General features: G+C 35.6%; 1 pseudogene; it reads right to left on the bottom strand.

Moving 5' to 3' along the window:
- Positions 1 to 330: 330 nt before the first annotated feature.
- Positions 331 to 5,396, bottom strand: LOC123565908 (uncharacterized; annotated as a pseudogene).
- Between the last annotated feature and the right edge of the window lie 10,208 nt (positions 5,397 to 15,604).

The raw sequence follows: 15,604 nt of genomic DNA on the forward strand, positions 1-15,604 counted from the left end.
GACATATTGTCTCATTATAGGGAACACTTATGCCAACTTATTTCAAAATAACTTTGTAAATGGCAGAGTGATGAACTGCCCTAAATCTGTACGTCCAAGTGTGGCCTTTGCCATAGAGCTAGGGGGTCTAGATCTGCGCATGACACACAATCTAATTATGGTAAACATTTAGGTCAAGTTACTGCAAAATCCCTCCTATGATGGAACATTTAGGTCAAGTTACTGCCAAATCTCTCCTATGATGGCTAGTATTAACTGACACGAAACTTATTCCATTAAAGCTTTGACCTGTCTCACCTTCAACTTGGGGCTAGGAATCTGGGTCTGGTACATGACATGTCATCTCACTGTTGCTAACGTTTATGGCAAGTTTTTTGAAAGTCCTTTCAATGATGGCAGACTTAGGACTGGACTGGAAACAGTTCCTGTTTTACCTTTGACCTCTGTTACCTTGACCTTGTAGGTAAAAGTCTTAGTGTTGCTTATGACATGCCATCTAATTATGGTAGACATTCCTGCCAAGTAATATCATAACCCTATGTGAATGGCTTAGTTCAGCCTGAACAAGAATAAAACCCTGAACAGTGTGATTTAAATATCTATATAGGTTGGAAGCACTCTATGAAAGATAAAACTTCACAAAATAACACATAATATTTACAAGTAAGCTGCACTTTTTTAACAAATTGTATTTGTGATGATAACAACTGACATTGTGCTAAATACTTATATAAAGCAGGATGACAACTTCTTTTCTTTGTTTCTTACGTCAAAGTCATATTTGCTATTTTTGATATTTCTAGTCCTGTAGAAAATTAACACAGATTCTGTAGTCATAAAGTGTTACGTAACAGTCCTTAGCTTTCTAAAATTGTAAAAACATGATTTTGCTTGTATGGACTATGTCCTTGTGTGTGGCTTCCCTTTGGGTCATTACTTATAATAGTTCTCACTTAAAACGAGACACTTTCTCTTCCATAAATTCTCTTGTAGGCTTTGGCTCCTCTGGGGCATTGTGTGCTGATAAGCGTCTGGGATCATCTGCTTCAAGTTCCCTTTTCCTTCGCATACCAGTCTTGTCATGAATGCGCATTTTTAAAGCTCTATTTAGGATATCTCTGACATATCCATAACTCTTAGGCTCTTTCTTTGCATGTTCTGGCCATCGTCCACTCTTCTTATTCCAGATTATCTGTTACCTGAAAAAATGTAAATTCCATGTTTGTAAATGAATGAAGATAACAAGGGAAAAGGTATTTTCCAATCATTCTAGCACGTCATTCACAGAAGGTGTTTTCATTGCTAAATCTTATTTACTCTGCCTAGCGTTGGCAATATTTCACAGTTCGCTATAACAACGTCGAGTTGTTGCAAAACATGATTTGGTTACAAATGTGAAACATACTCCATATCTAGCTGACAGACATGTTCTAGGCACCTTTGGTATTATGGTTTATCACTGAAACTATAAAAAAATGTATTCACAAGCAATGAAAGTTGCATTTCGAAAAAGGGTATTTGTCAATTGCTGCCACAGCATGCAAATTCTTGCAATAGCAACAAAATGTGCATATATCCATAATGCAGTCTTTACATGTACCAGGTTTCATGAATCAGTATCTTGAGCCTGATTTACTGCAGAATCCCACTTGTAACAGACTGAATGATGAACAGATGTGTAGTGGACAAAAAAAACTATAGCTACTTTTGTGCACATGTATCCCACAACTACCAAATCAGATAAATAGTGGTATAAGATCCGATGAGAAATGTTCGAGCGTTAAACCTACTCCCTATATATATAACTCCCAGACTTTAAGTGCTTTTATAAATAAAATGTTTCAAGGGCCATAATTCAAAAGTGCCTGGGCCGACTTGGCTAGGCACTAAAGTTGGCTGAGAACTTATTGGCAAACACAGTTGGTAAATATAGTGAACAGTTGACCAAAGTTTCCAGAAAATCATTCAAGTACTTTAGCATAAATGGAGGGAACAAGAAATTGAAGGCTTACGCAGGCATGGATATTTTTCAGTTATGCATATTAACTTGATAAGGTGATCAGACCCAATTTTTATGAAAATCCTTTAGGAGTTTTGAAGATACAGTGTGGACACAAAATGGAAGGCTCAAACATTTAACCCAGATTTGTGACATCGATCTTGAGTCGGCATGGTAGACTCATAAGTTCTGCACACTGTCTTGATGAGGTGATCATTTGATCCAGGTTTCATGAAAGTCCTTCAAGAGGTTAAAGTTTTTTAAGCAGACACAATTCTTACGGATGAATGGAGATCATTCCTGTTATACCCTACCACTCACAGGGATAATTGAAAGCATATATTATTTTTATTCATTAACCTTTGTGTTCCATCTTTGTTGACAATCACATCTCTCTCCAGATTCATATTGTGATCAAGAGCAGCAAGAAGATTTCTGGCTCGGTATACAGGCGGGGAATAAGAAAACCTCTTAGAACAGTACATCAGGATAAGCTGATGGAAACCTTCAAGATCTGCCGTACTCCTGCAATATTTACAAGCAGGAATGGTCAGTTTATATCTGTACTACATTCTTACAAATATATACACAAATATATCAAAATAAAAAGAAATTCAATAAAATAAATATTGTCACATTTTATGAAGATCATTTATTGCCACAGAATGTTTTATTCCTGAATGCAGATAAAACACATTGATATAGAAAAAAGACATAAATGTAATGAAAAAAAAGAGATATTACCCAAATATATGCATATTTCTTGGAAAACCTGTGACAAAATGTGTAAATTATTAATGTATCCCCTGGGCTTCAACATGCAGGGGCTATATTGAAGATTTTCTCGTCCATTTATACCTTACTGTACTGATAATGTTTATTTTTATTTTTATTTAAAAAAAATGTGTTATGTCCCTGCCATGTATACTTTGAGCTCTTGTGTCCATTTTATGCAACAAAGCGAAACCTAATGACAATATGCACATGTAGGCTTCGTACTGATCACTCATGTGTAGTTTTGTTCAAATCTGTCCATCTGTTTGACCTGTGACAGGTGGACAAGATTTTTCTATTTTAAGTTCTGATTGCAATTGTGTGCAGTGAAGTGGAACATGCAAACAACAACATTTATATCTAGGGTTGGTACTGACCACTCCTGTGAAGTTTCGTTGAAATCCGGCCAGCTGTTCGGCCAGTTAAACCCGACACACTTATGCAGATGGACAAACAAACGGATGACAGACAGACTGTAAAGGCCAAGTATCAGGGAATGTATAAATCACCTCTCGGTTTACCTCTTATCAAAAGAAATAAATACCCGAAGTTTAAGTAGTAGCCAACTTTGCTTAGAAGTCTTTTATCTAAGACAACGCTGCCTAAATCTTTCAACACCGCTGCATCCTTAGATGGGTCTAGCCATGGTTTATCTCTTGCATCCTCTGTTGTCAAAGGTTCATGTAAGCACCCAGTTTTCCTATTTCCATCGGGTAAAATCCATTCATGTGTGTTTGTGATGTGATGCAGAACACTTCTCCAGATACTCTAAAACAGAATGTTAATCACAGTTCCTAAGACAACATTCGATAAGAAAACATTATGTATTTATACAAGCCCAAACCTGAAAAAAATTCTCCATATACGCTGAAAATTACTTCAGCTGTAATGTATCAAACAACATGCTAAAGTTTTAGGCATTCTTCAACATGCACTATGCTTACGTCAATTGCCTTCTAGCCATTATAAAACAATACTGTTTTCAGTTCGTGCAGAGCAGCATAACTTTACAGTCATAGCTTTCTTGTATCTTTACTCAAACAAGCAAGTTTGTTACCCTGAAGTAAACATCAAATGTCTTATTTCCTGATTTTTTTTCAGTATGTACTAAAAGTAAGTAATATTTTTAACAGTGTTGTAGTAGTATTGATTTGACAGCATTACCAAAAGAAAAAGGTAATTCATTTTTTACCACAAACTGACTGCATGTGTCTATTTCTTTGCAAGCAAACCAGAAATGGTTCATAATGTCTTTTGACCACTTCAACAACACAGAGTTCTCCTTCTTCTGGGCAACCTATATTTCAGAAAGATAGAAAAGACTGGGTATACATAACTTAGGTATAGATTTATACCATTATTTACAATAAACAAGAGGGGACTGAAAACCCTATACCATTCACCTGTTCTGTATCTTATTTGGCCTAGATTTTATAGTTGTAACAGTCAAATTAATGAAAATTGATAATTACACTGTGATCAGAATAGGTTACCATCAGCACTTTCTTATCCAATGAGATAAAAATTAGTTCTATTCAAGTTATTAAAGTGACATCATAAAAAACTTTGCATTTCTTCACTTTATTTTCCTCTGCAAAATATATAAGTCATGCATTCAGAGAATTTGGTCCGGTCATGGCTTTGGGTTAAGTCCTACTTGCAATATTTTATGTATTGACAACTATATGTAGTGTAAATTCTGAAAACACAATAAAAAATAAAAATAAAAATGTCAACACCATTAATTCTATCATAACAAAGACAATATACATTCTTTGTACACCATTAGTATTGCATTTACTCCATAATTTACCTTTACTATATTTTTTCCGAGATTCTTGGCCACATGCCAAATGTCGTGTGAATGCTTTAAATCTGGATACTTTGACTCTGAATAATAAAAAAGGTATTTTAGAGCATGTACACGAAGAAACAGAACTTTCTGATGTAAACCCCTTTTTTACACATCAGTTTTCATACATAGTAATACAATGCTCACTCTCTACAGCAACCCTCTGAACAATAATTCCCTTCCAGCAACAACAATTGCTACTGACTCCAAAATGTGCTGTTTTCGTTATTTTACCTCTCAACAACAACTACCTTCAAACAACAACAAAATTTCCCATCTCCCATATGGTCACTGAGTGTTGTTGTAGAGACGGAGCACTAAACTTTTATTTATAAACAAGGTAATCACCTTTGAAGCTGTTGCAGTGACATGAAACACAATGTCAAAATGATATTGTTACACACAGACTTGTACATAGTATGTAAATTAAGCAGTTGATGCTTCAAGAGAAACCACAGTCATGGAAAAGAATTATTGTATGCTTTATGATTATAAGAAAAAAAAAAACATTCAGGCTTACGAAAATTGACCTTGATTCTAAAACAAATGACAATACTTATTACTCACCCATTATTGCTCCTATACCAAGGTGAGCATCTGTAACTACTTCCGTCACTTCCTTCACTTCAACCCCTTCATTTCCCAGCTCTCCCTAGTTTTTCCATATTAACAGATTTTCTGTCTGTTACTCTTTTGTCAAGAGTTTTGATGGTCATTATAGATTTAGTCCTTTCTTCCATCAGATTGTACGAACAAGGCTGGAAACTATGCCCTGGCGTGTCGTTTTGGCCATCACCTGTTTGATATATAGAAAATAATCTTACTCTTTTTATCTGTTACATGTTATAACTATTATCGTTTTAATGGCTTGCCTGACAGTTATACAAACTGTTGAAGGAACAACATCTGTCTGAAGGAACAAAGCCATAGTATCTTCTATTGGCTGGCACTAAGTGTTTTATTACATAACATCAGAAACAAAATCCAAAGTTTTTAATCAACATAATACTTTTCAATAGCTCTAATTTTGACTGTAAATTTTGTAAGGACAAATGTAATAATATCATAAATAATAGACTGAATATTTCAGAGGCATATGTAAATAAATCTAAAATAAGTTTATAGAAACATGTTTATAACTGCTTGTTTCGGGATAGCAAATAAAAAAAGTATATGTAACCAGACTAAATCCAAAGGCGTTATAAAGAGGAATATATAATAAAAATACCTAATACAACAACTTCTTGTCCTCTAAATATATCAATAATGCCCTGCTGATGCCCCTGCCAGTACTGGTCAATAGTGGGCACAAGATATGTAGACTAACATCTTAGCCCACAAACACAGCTTCCCGTAGTTGTTTCCTGATGCCAGTATGGAACCACACACTAAGAAATCGCCACTATGGAGGCGTTTGTTCAAGATTGGCTGGGAACACCACTCCTTGCTAACATGACCATTGCTTCGTATCTACATATAATAATATAACTGTAATAAACTCAATAAACTCTCTCCCTCAACTGCCTTATCATACAAATAGTAAGTCAGTATTTATATACTGTTTACTCACTACAAGTAAAAGGCTCATGTTAGGTATTTCAAGAGTCTTTCGCGATTTGGTTTGAACTTGGGCGATGAGTAATAGTCAAAACATTTGGTTCAAGTTCGGTAAAGATGCAATGAGAACTGTGCAACTTAGCACGATGAAAAGTAAAAATAACTGATCGTCGGTAATTCAAGAGCCATAATTCTGAAGAGCCTGATGAAGTTTGGTAAATTTCGGATGAGAAATGTTCCATTTAAAACACAGACTATAGTAAAAGGACAAATTTCGGTAATTCAAGTGCCATACTTCCGAAGTACCTAAGCCGATATGGCTAGTTATCAAACTTGGCCGAGGACTTGTGGTCAAACAGGTTTTGTTCAAGTTTGGTGAAGATTGTATGAGAAAAGTTTGACTTAGAGCACGGACAATATCTGTGGCAGACAGACAGGGGTAAATCAATACAGCATGTTTGTAAGAGTCAAATAGAGTAGAGTTAGCATAGTACATGACATGCATAAACCCTGAGTAATATAAAAAAAAAACAACAACAGATACTTGTACATTTGTTCATGAATACTTATCGATTTGATCTATCACTGCAATTAGTTTACTTATTCACATTTACAGAATATAATTTATTTACATTCTAAAATTTTGATAATAATAATAAAGGGAAAGGCTATGTTTGACTACGAAATAATAAACGCATACCCACTTGAAATATAATGCTGAGCATACAAAGTTGTCTGTAAGTTGGACTGGCTCGTTGCAACTGCAACACTTAGTCACTGTGACACTTGCCAACAACTTCAGTTGTAGCAAGAATGACAGGCATAGTGTATACGAAGAAAGATCATCACACAGCTGGTATGTAGAAACTTTCGTAATGCCAGGTCTGTCATCCATTTCTTCCACATCCTGTTCATCAACTGTGTTGATATCTACTTCCAAACCAAACTCAGCCTCTTCGTATGCCGCTTCTTCTACATTGTCGTCAGTTCCATCGGGACTAATTCATAAATTAGAAAAACAATAAGATTTTTTTTTTGTAAATAGGTATTTTCCCCTAAATGCATAGTAGCATAGGCAAGAAGTTAATAGGGAACAGCAGTAAAAGTCCAAGAGACACTTATGTTGGAAGTTTCCACTTTTCTCTATTTCAGTAGGGTTCATTACTAGTCATTTCCAATCAACCCAGTAAGTTTCATTATTCTGGGCCTAGTGCTTTTCAAGTTAGAATGGGAAGCAGTTTTCCTTGTTCTTGCCCTTCTGACCCTGACATAAATCAAGTGATCACAAAATGATAAGGATCATCAACTTTGAATTTCAATTCTTCCTATAAAGTTTCAGCATTCCGAACATACATCATATCAAGTTACTGATTAGAAAGTTTACCATGTGCAGGCCCCTGTGACCTTGACCTTTGATGTTGTGACTCAAAAACACATTTTGGGTCCTCTCCTATACGCTATAAGCCCTATCACCCTATGAAGTTTGAAGGTTCTATGTCAAATGGTTTGCCAATTATTGATCCGAAATGTGATGTAATATACAAACGGCCTGACCGACAGGCTGGTAAAACATGACCTGCCCAGTGAGACATTATAATCATTGGCCAGTATCAGTAGTTGCTACTATAAACAAATTAATCATTGACTCATTGCAAAGGCCGAGAGTCAATACCGGTAGGTTGTAACAAACAGTTTATACTTCAACAAAGGTTGTCAATAAAATGAAAAGTTGTTGAGAAAAGAATGTTGACATTATCTTTGATGTCTGATATGCAGTAACACTTTCTGAATATGATACACAGGTCAATAGTCAAAACTTTCACACTACTCAAAATAAATTCTCTGGTCGAAGAATTCTTCTTTTGAGTTACGCATCAATTGTGCAATGCTGAAGTCAAAAGTTAAAATTTATGTCTGATCTCATGATATCAAACACTGTGCACATGGCCTGCTGATCAATTGTCCAAACTATTAACACTCAAGTTAATTAGACATCAGCCAATGCAAAACTACTGACTGAAAAGCTATTAAAAAACTGAGATTTCTACCATATTTTATGTGCAAATTCATGTTCTAGCTAATGATTAGGATGTCAGAATGTTCAGAAAAATACAGAAATTATATGCCTCCTCTAGGGATAGGTATTCATTTTTACAGAATATATTGCACTTATGCAATATTAGAAAGTTCCTAGCATTTTCTGAATTCAATAATTTCCTCACAAAAGAATGTATCATTTATACATACATCATTGCTGACAACACGACACAGTAATTGAGTATTGCCTGAATAAAATCATAATCAATGACAAAAATAAGTTGGGTATTTTTTTTTTTTTTAAGCACAAAAAATTCCAGGAAACTTGATACCTTGACCTAAACCAACATGGCCGACTCATGGATTCTGCACGCTGTCTTGGAGAGTTGATCATTTGATCAAAGTTTCATGATTGTCCTCCAAGGGGTTAAGGCGCTATAGAGCGTACACGAAATGGAAGTCTCAAACCTCTAATCTGAAATGTGACTAACTCATAGGTTCTCCACTTCGTATTGATGAGGTGATAGTTTGACCTAAGTTTCATGAAAATCCTTCATAGGCTTTAGGTGATACAGACGGACACAAAATGTTGCAGACTGACATATCGAATGACCGGGACCATTCCCATTAACCTTCCACCACTTGTGGTGTGGAATCAAAATGACTGATAATGGTCTTGCACAAGCAGACCCAAGTTACGATCTGCCATTGCTAGAAACCAGTCTCAATATGTAAGCAACTTATTGCTTGTTGAATATTTCTGAAGAGTCTTGAAACTGGCCTCTTGCAATGTAATTTCAAACAGGTCTGAACTTCTTCCAGTATGATAGCTTTCCTCTAGTCTTGTAGTGCTGCATTCATAATTATAAACAAACTAGAATGTGTCTGTAGGACACAGGATGTGCCCCCCACTGGTATATTTGTCACAAATTAGGGGAAATAATTAAAATGTTTGCAGTCTTAATGGGGTATAGCCTCTAAACAAATACGAAACGGATTCATTATTCTATACCATATACTTTTTGAGGTATGAGCATCACAAAAAAAAATCCACTATTTTGGCTATTCCAAGGGCCATGACTCTGTAATAAACGCTAAAATTATCGCGAATGCCAATTGTGCAAGGTCACATTATGATAAAGACTGAAGCAATGTTTCATGAATGTACATAAATACTTTTTGAGTGAGGCACATAATTAAGTGGAAATGTGCATTATTTGACTATTTCAGGGGCCATAAATTTGGAAATAGGGGGTGGACCCAGAGGAAAGATATGAGGTGCGTAAGTTCATATCATGATAAAGACTCATGCAAGGTTTCAACAATTTATATCAAATGCTTTTTGAGCAAGGCGAATCACAAGGTGAAAATGTGCGTTTTTAGCTATTTCAGGGGCAATAACTCTAGAAATAGGGACGGACCCAGATGAATAATGGAGGTACGCAAGTTCATATCATGATAACACTCATGCAAGGTTTCATGAATCTATATCAAATACGTTTTGAGCTAGGCGTGTCACAAGGTGAAAATGTGCATGTTTGACTATAAAAGGGGCCATAGCTCTAAAAATAGGGAGCAGAGCCAGACAAAAATTAGGAGGTGCACAAGTTCATATCATGATAAAGACTCATGCAAGGTTTCATGAATCTATATCAAATACTTTTTGAGCTAGGCCTGTCACAAGGTGAAAATGTGCATTTTTGACTATTTCAGGGGACATAACTGTAAAACTGTTTGGGGCGGAGCCAGACGAAAAAGAGAAGGTGTGCAAGTTCATATCATGATAAAGACTCCTGCAAGGTGTCATCGATTTATATCAAATACTATTTGAGCTAGGCCTGTCACGAACTTCGGACGTATGCACAGACAGACGGACGCACGGACGGACAAGAGCAAATCTATATGCCTCCACCACTCATGGGGGAGGGGGGCACAGAAAAATATAACTACATAAGAAACTTACGCAAAAGGGTCTGCAAAAGATGATGACAGTCTTTTCTTTTCTTCTGTATGCCCAGCTTTAGTTTTCACCGTTGTACTTTTATCTCAGCAGTCCTATGAAATAAAAAATATCATTCAGAATGTTGGAATATCATCCAAAGTTACAACAAACTTTTATCTCTATACAAAAAGTTCAAATTTACATACATGTGCTTATCTTGTAACATTATTGGGTATGACAAAAACTGGATCTTGAAAGCATGCTCAACTATTCGAAAATTTATTGCAAGTATGGGGCCAAATTACCTTTAGTTATTTATATGACAACACGATCATTGCAATTGGGAGCAATGTACACTAGGTGTAACCTTTGACATCTAAAAGTGACATAGACTCAACAATCGTTGTTGTTTACATTTGGTGAATATTTGTGTCAAGTTTTTTCAAAATCCTTCACAGGCTTCAGGTATGACCTTTGACCCCCAAGTGCGATTGACCTTGAAGCCAGCCATCTGAAACATATAAATTATTTGGTCCTTACCATGGACAGCTTTCCTCAGAATGAAATGATTCTATGCCAGACATTTCTGGTTGATCTCTGAAAAATAACAATACTTTATACTATTAGCTGTGTCAGTTTTTTAGCATCTTTGAAAGAAAACTATTTTTTTTACAAATAGATACGTTTTTTTATTGAGGAACTCTTAGATTTCACTACTAATACAGTAATATATTTCAGCACTTCTTAAAAGATTTTATTTTCTGTAACAATGGTCTCAACATACATACCACTAATCTTTTCTACTTTTAGAATGTTTTTTTTTAGAATATAAATATCATTACTAAGTGATTTTTTTTCCAGTAAAGATATGACATTTTCATAAAACAATGACAATACAATTCCTTATTTACATGTACATGTTTTTTTTTTAATTTTAAAGGCCCGGCCCTATGATTTGAGTAAAAGAAAAAAATGTAACTTGTTAAAAAAATTAAATGAGTCGTGCCATGAAAAACCGACATAGTGGCTTTGCGACCAGCATGGATCCAGACCAGCCTGTGCAGATCCAAACTGCCTGCTAACAGTTTCTGTAATTGCAATAGGCTTTGAAAGCAAACAGCATAGATCCTGACCAGACTGGTTTGAAGCCATGCTGATCGCGAACGCACAATGTTGGTTTTCTCATGACTTGGCTCTTATGTGTGTTACTCAGATAAACTTCACATTTGATAGTTATTTAAAAAATAATACTGTACACGATTATGTTTACCGTGTAGTCTCCTGTAAACTCGCCAATATGCGCAAGCGATAATACCAATAACTTTACATGACCCTGTACTGTAATTTATCCTCCATTATTTTGGTCCTTCAAAGATTTGACATTTAGACTGCCTGTCACAAAATGAAACAATCTGAATGTCGAGTTATTTTGACTTGCATTTTCAATACAATCACATAACAAGTTCAATCAAGCCTACGGCGTTTTTGTAGAGTAGAGCGTTTCCATTGTTTGATTACCCGTTATATTACTTTTAGTTCAAACTATGATTCAACCGAATCGCTGCCGATACGTTTTGAGTTTAGTAAGTACGAAATTTATTGGGACGAAACAGTCGTTTTACATAAATATGAACAAAGTACTTACGTGTTCGAATTCCTATTCACATTACTGATAAAAAGCACAGGAGCTATATTAACTTGATGAAACATGACTGGTTTTATAATACAAACGCAGAAATCACGTCAAATTGAAAATTACACTTCACCTGTCGAGCAAAACCTTGGCAAGTTTTGCGTCTGTTTTCACACCAAGCTCCGTCTTCAGTTGACGCCATCGTGGAAACTCCTTTCCAGTATGAACTCTAGACTTATCAAACGATAGCATATAGGCTTGTTTGCGTCTTTTCTTGGCAGAATCAGTCAAAAATGACTTTCTCTTCCGTTTGCGTAACGGTTCATCCGCCCTTTTTGACGTTTGTGTACCTAATTAATAAGCGGATCACGTGGTTTCCTGAGATGCGTGTTTGAATTTTCGAAAAACTTTGACATCGTCCGCCGATAAAAAAAACCTTCCAGTTTTTATAATTTTATAAATATTTTAATTTCTATTTTTTAGGTGAACGCGACATAATACCTGCTATATGTATTCTTTGAATATGCATATTTATATTTATATAAAGCACCTAAAATATTTTTATCAGGATTTATGAGATAAAATATTCACCATATACATCTTTAAGTTGTTCAGGTAGTTTCTGTCTAATGTTCGTCCATCCTGTCACATTGGTGCCAGAAGAGAGATGGTCGGCCAGACTCAGTAGCTATCCGAACATTATTAACACTTATTAAACTGCAGCAATAGTATGTGTAAAGATTCCTCTTGTTTTGTTCTATTGTTGTTACAAATATAATAGGTTTATCCATTTTTCAGACTGACGATTTACCTCCGACAAGACAAGACATAGCTTCGGATAACCAACTTCATTGGTCACTGACAGATAGGCAGCTGCACAAGACACTTTGAATTTGGTGTCTGTTTTTTTTTTTATTTTCCTCTGGGTTTATTTTCTGTCACACTATAATGAGACAACCATATATCTGTGCTGAGAGTGACCGCCCTTGACAAGGATAGTTATCCTACTCTTACTCACTCTTACTTGTGAATCGCCCTACTTCTCTGTGATCGTATTATCTTTAAGTGAACTGTATACATACTAGATACAGTATTTTAATTTGTGTGTGTAAGCAAGCTTGTTTACTTGCATATACTTTTAACCTACACTTATATTCTAGTGCTACACAATTGTGTTATACCTCCACTTTATCACAGGATGAAGTACTTTGGTTTATATTTTTTATAACACTAAAGTGTCAACGCTACTTACAGTTGAACATTACTTGGTAAGGCTAGGATATTGTTACAGCCTATTCTCACTGTACACTGTTTATTGTTGCCTTTACAACTTTGACACATAGTAATAATGCGAAACTGAGTGTATTATTATTTTAGTTAGGAAGTTTGTGTAGTATATGCATAGAGTAAAGATGTATCTGTAGAACTTTAGTTTCAACTAGTGTAGTCTAGTATTCCCTCAAGATTGTTTAACTAGTGGCTCAGGTTGTTACAGTAGCTGTTGTATTGTAGTGTTGTACACTATTTATAAAGTGTAATCATTTAAATATGATTAGTGTAGGGGAGTTAACAAAGGGAGGACAGGAGTAAGGCTATGAAGGAGAAAAGCTACTGAATGTGATGACCGACATAGTAGATTAGAGGCAGAAAAATAAGAGAAGATGCTGAGAAGGAAGGATTAGAGTTTGAGGCTAGATTGCAGAAGAAAAAGATAGAATATGAACGACAAAGACCCTGAGAAGGAAAAGTTAGAATTTAGGTTGTAGAAGAAAGAGGGAATTTAAACTTAAGTCAGCAGTACAGTTAGAAAAGGATAAGTTAGAAATGGAAAAGCAGAAGTAAACGTTAGCTAAAAAGTTTGAAAAACAGAAGGAGGAAGCAGAGTGTAAGAAGTTAGAGACAGCACTTAAGTTTAAGAGATACTTAAGAACAATGCGTAAGAAAAAGGTCAAGGTTAAGATGTCCCCTTTTGATCAGAAAATTGATTCCATCGATACGTACTTGAATGTGTACGAAATGTACGCTGTAGCACAGGATTGGGACAAAGAGATATAGTCCTAACTTACTATTCCTTTCAAAAGGTACGGCGAGAGAGATCTTCGTTAAGCTTCTGTTAGAATATGGGAAGGGTTATTATAAACTAAAAGCCGCTTTGGCACGTCAGATCGAGCTTACTGACAATGGCTATAAGAAAAAAAATAGGTCTGAATGCCCCCGTGATACTGAGATATTTGTGATGTTCTTAGCTTGAATCAGTAGGTACTTAGAAGGTTGGCTTAGGTTGAGTAAGGTAGAGAAAATTTACGAATTCTTGTTAGATTTTATGCGTATGGATCAATTCTTAGGTGTATGCAACAGAAAACTGTATCAGAAGTCATTTCGTGTGAAATTGAAAAAAAAAGCATTTTATCTAGAGCCAACAAATATTAGTTAGCACATGCTATTTACTGACATAAAGTTTTTTTCCCCCTGACTAGGGTAAAGCAGAGTTTTCCTTCGGAAATGTTAAGAAATAAGTGTTTTACTGTTTCAAAGTAACCCGTTGATTGATCTTCACAAATCGTTATACAAATGGATATCACTTCAGGCTAGTGGTGCACATGCATCTAATGTGAATTCTCTTTAGTAACTGCCGAATTGCACGTTAACTGTTTTTTTTTAAATTCATGTCAGTGGTGGAGGTAAACAAACAAGGACAAATATCAAACAGGTAATGCCATGTTCCAAAAATGCGGCCTCCTGAAAACGAAACCCACAGCACGCAGACAGTCACACTGCAAACCCACACCCACACAAACACACGCACACATACTTGTTTGAAACGGAATGTCTCTACATGTGACATACCACGTGCAAGTATCTACACTGCTTTCTAGAAGTCGTAGACTAAAATAAATGCATCCTGTGGCTACATTGTCAAAAGTAAAAGTATCTTGGGGTCGAAAATATAATGTTTCCAATTTCGAAAAGAAATGGGATTTCACCTGAAAGTCACTACAGTGTCACGTGATTAATCTGAAACACGACGTCAAGAGAAACACACCTATCTACCACTACAGTCGTTACAGACGCGAAACTCACTTCAGTTTTTGCACACACGTGTAATTCACCACTGTGTTTTACACACACGACGGAAAGCGACATTTACTTAAACACACTTGCCTACCGCTACAGTCTTAACACACTAGAAACTCACTTCAGTATTTTTACACATGTGTAATTTATCACTGTGTTTTATTTTACGCACAACGGCACCGACGTAAAAGGAAACACCCTTGTCTACAACTACAGGCATTACACAAGAGCAACTGTGACGACGTCATACGCTTGCAAAAAACATATATATCTTAAAATTATGTTTCTTCTTGCAGTTAATAGATCACCATTTGTTTTCCCATAGACATCAAATAAGATATTCTGGCGTGTTAGGCCTTCCATAAGTATAAACATGTATATCTAATCATATTTTTATAAGAACTCTCTTAGATCCACCAAAATGTCGAATGAAATACAAAGGTATCATGGTACTTTATCCAGATAATTTTCCTGCGAATGAGATGACAACCTGTTTGGATGGTTTGCATGGCGGGAGAAATTCGTTTAGTGAAACTTTTTTTCAATACACATAAAATGTAGCAAATTTTGTCAAGATGTATAATAAAACACTTGAAATGCAGTAAAAAATCAATTTTGAAAAAAATAATCACTTTCTTGCTTGTGTACCTGACTTCCGGAACGGACAAACATTACCTTAATCCCAGGTATACAGTTACCTCATTCACGGTAGGGTCCCTGTACTTAAAAAAAAAT

Source organism: Mercenaria mercenaria, unplaced genomic scaffold (assembly GCF_021730395.1).
Source record: "Mercenaria mercenaria strain notata unplaced genomic scaffold, MADL_Memer_1 contig_4791, whole genome shotgun sequence".
Classification (NCBI taxonomy): Eukaryota; Metazoa; Mollusca; class Bivalvia; order Venerida; family Veneridae; genus Mercenaria; species Mercenaria mercenaria.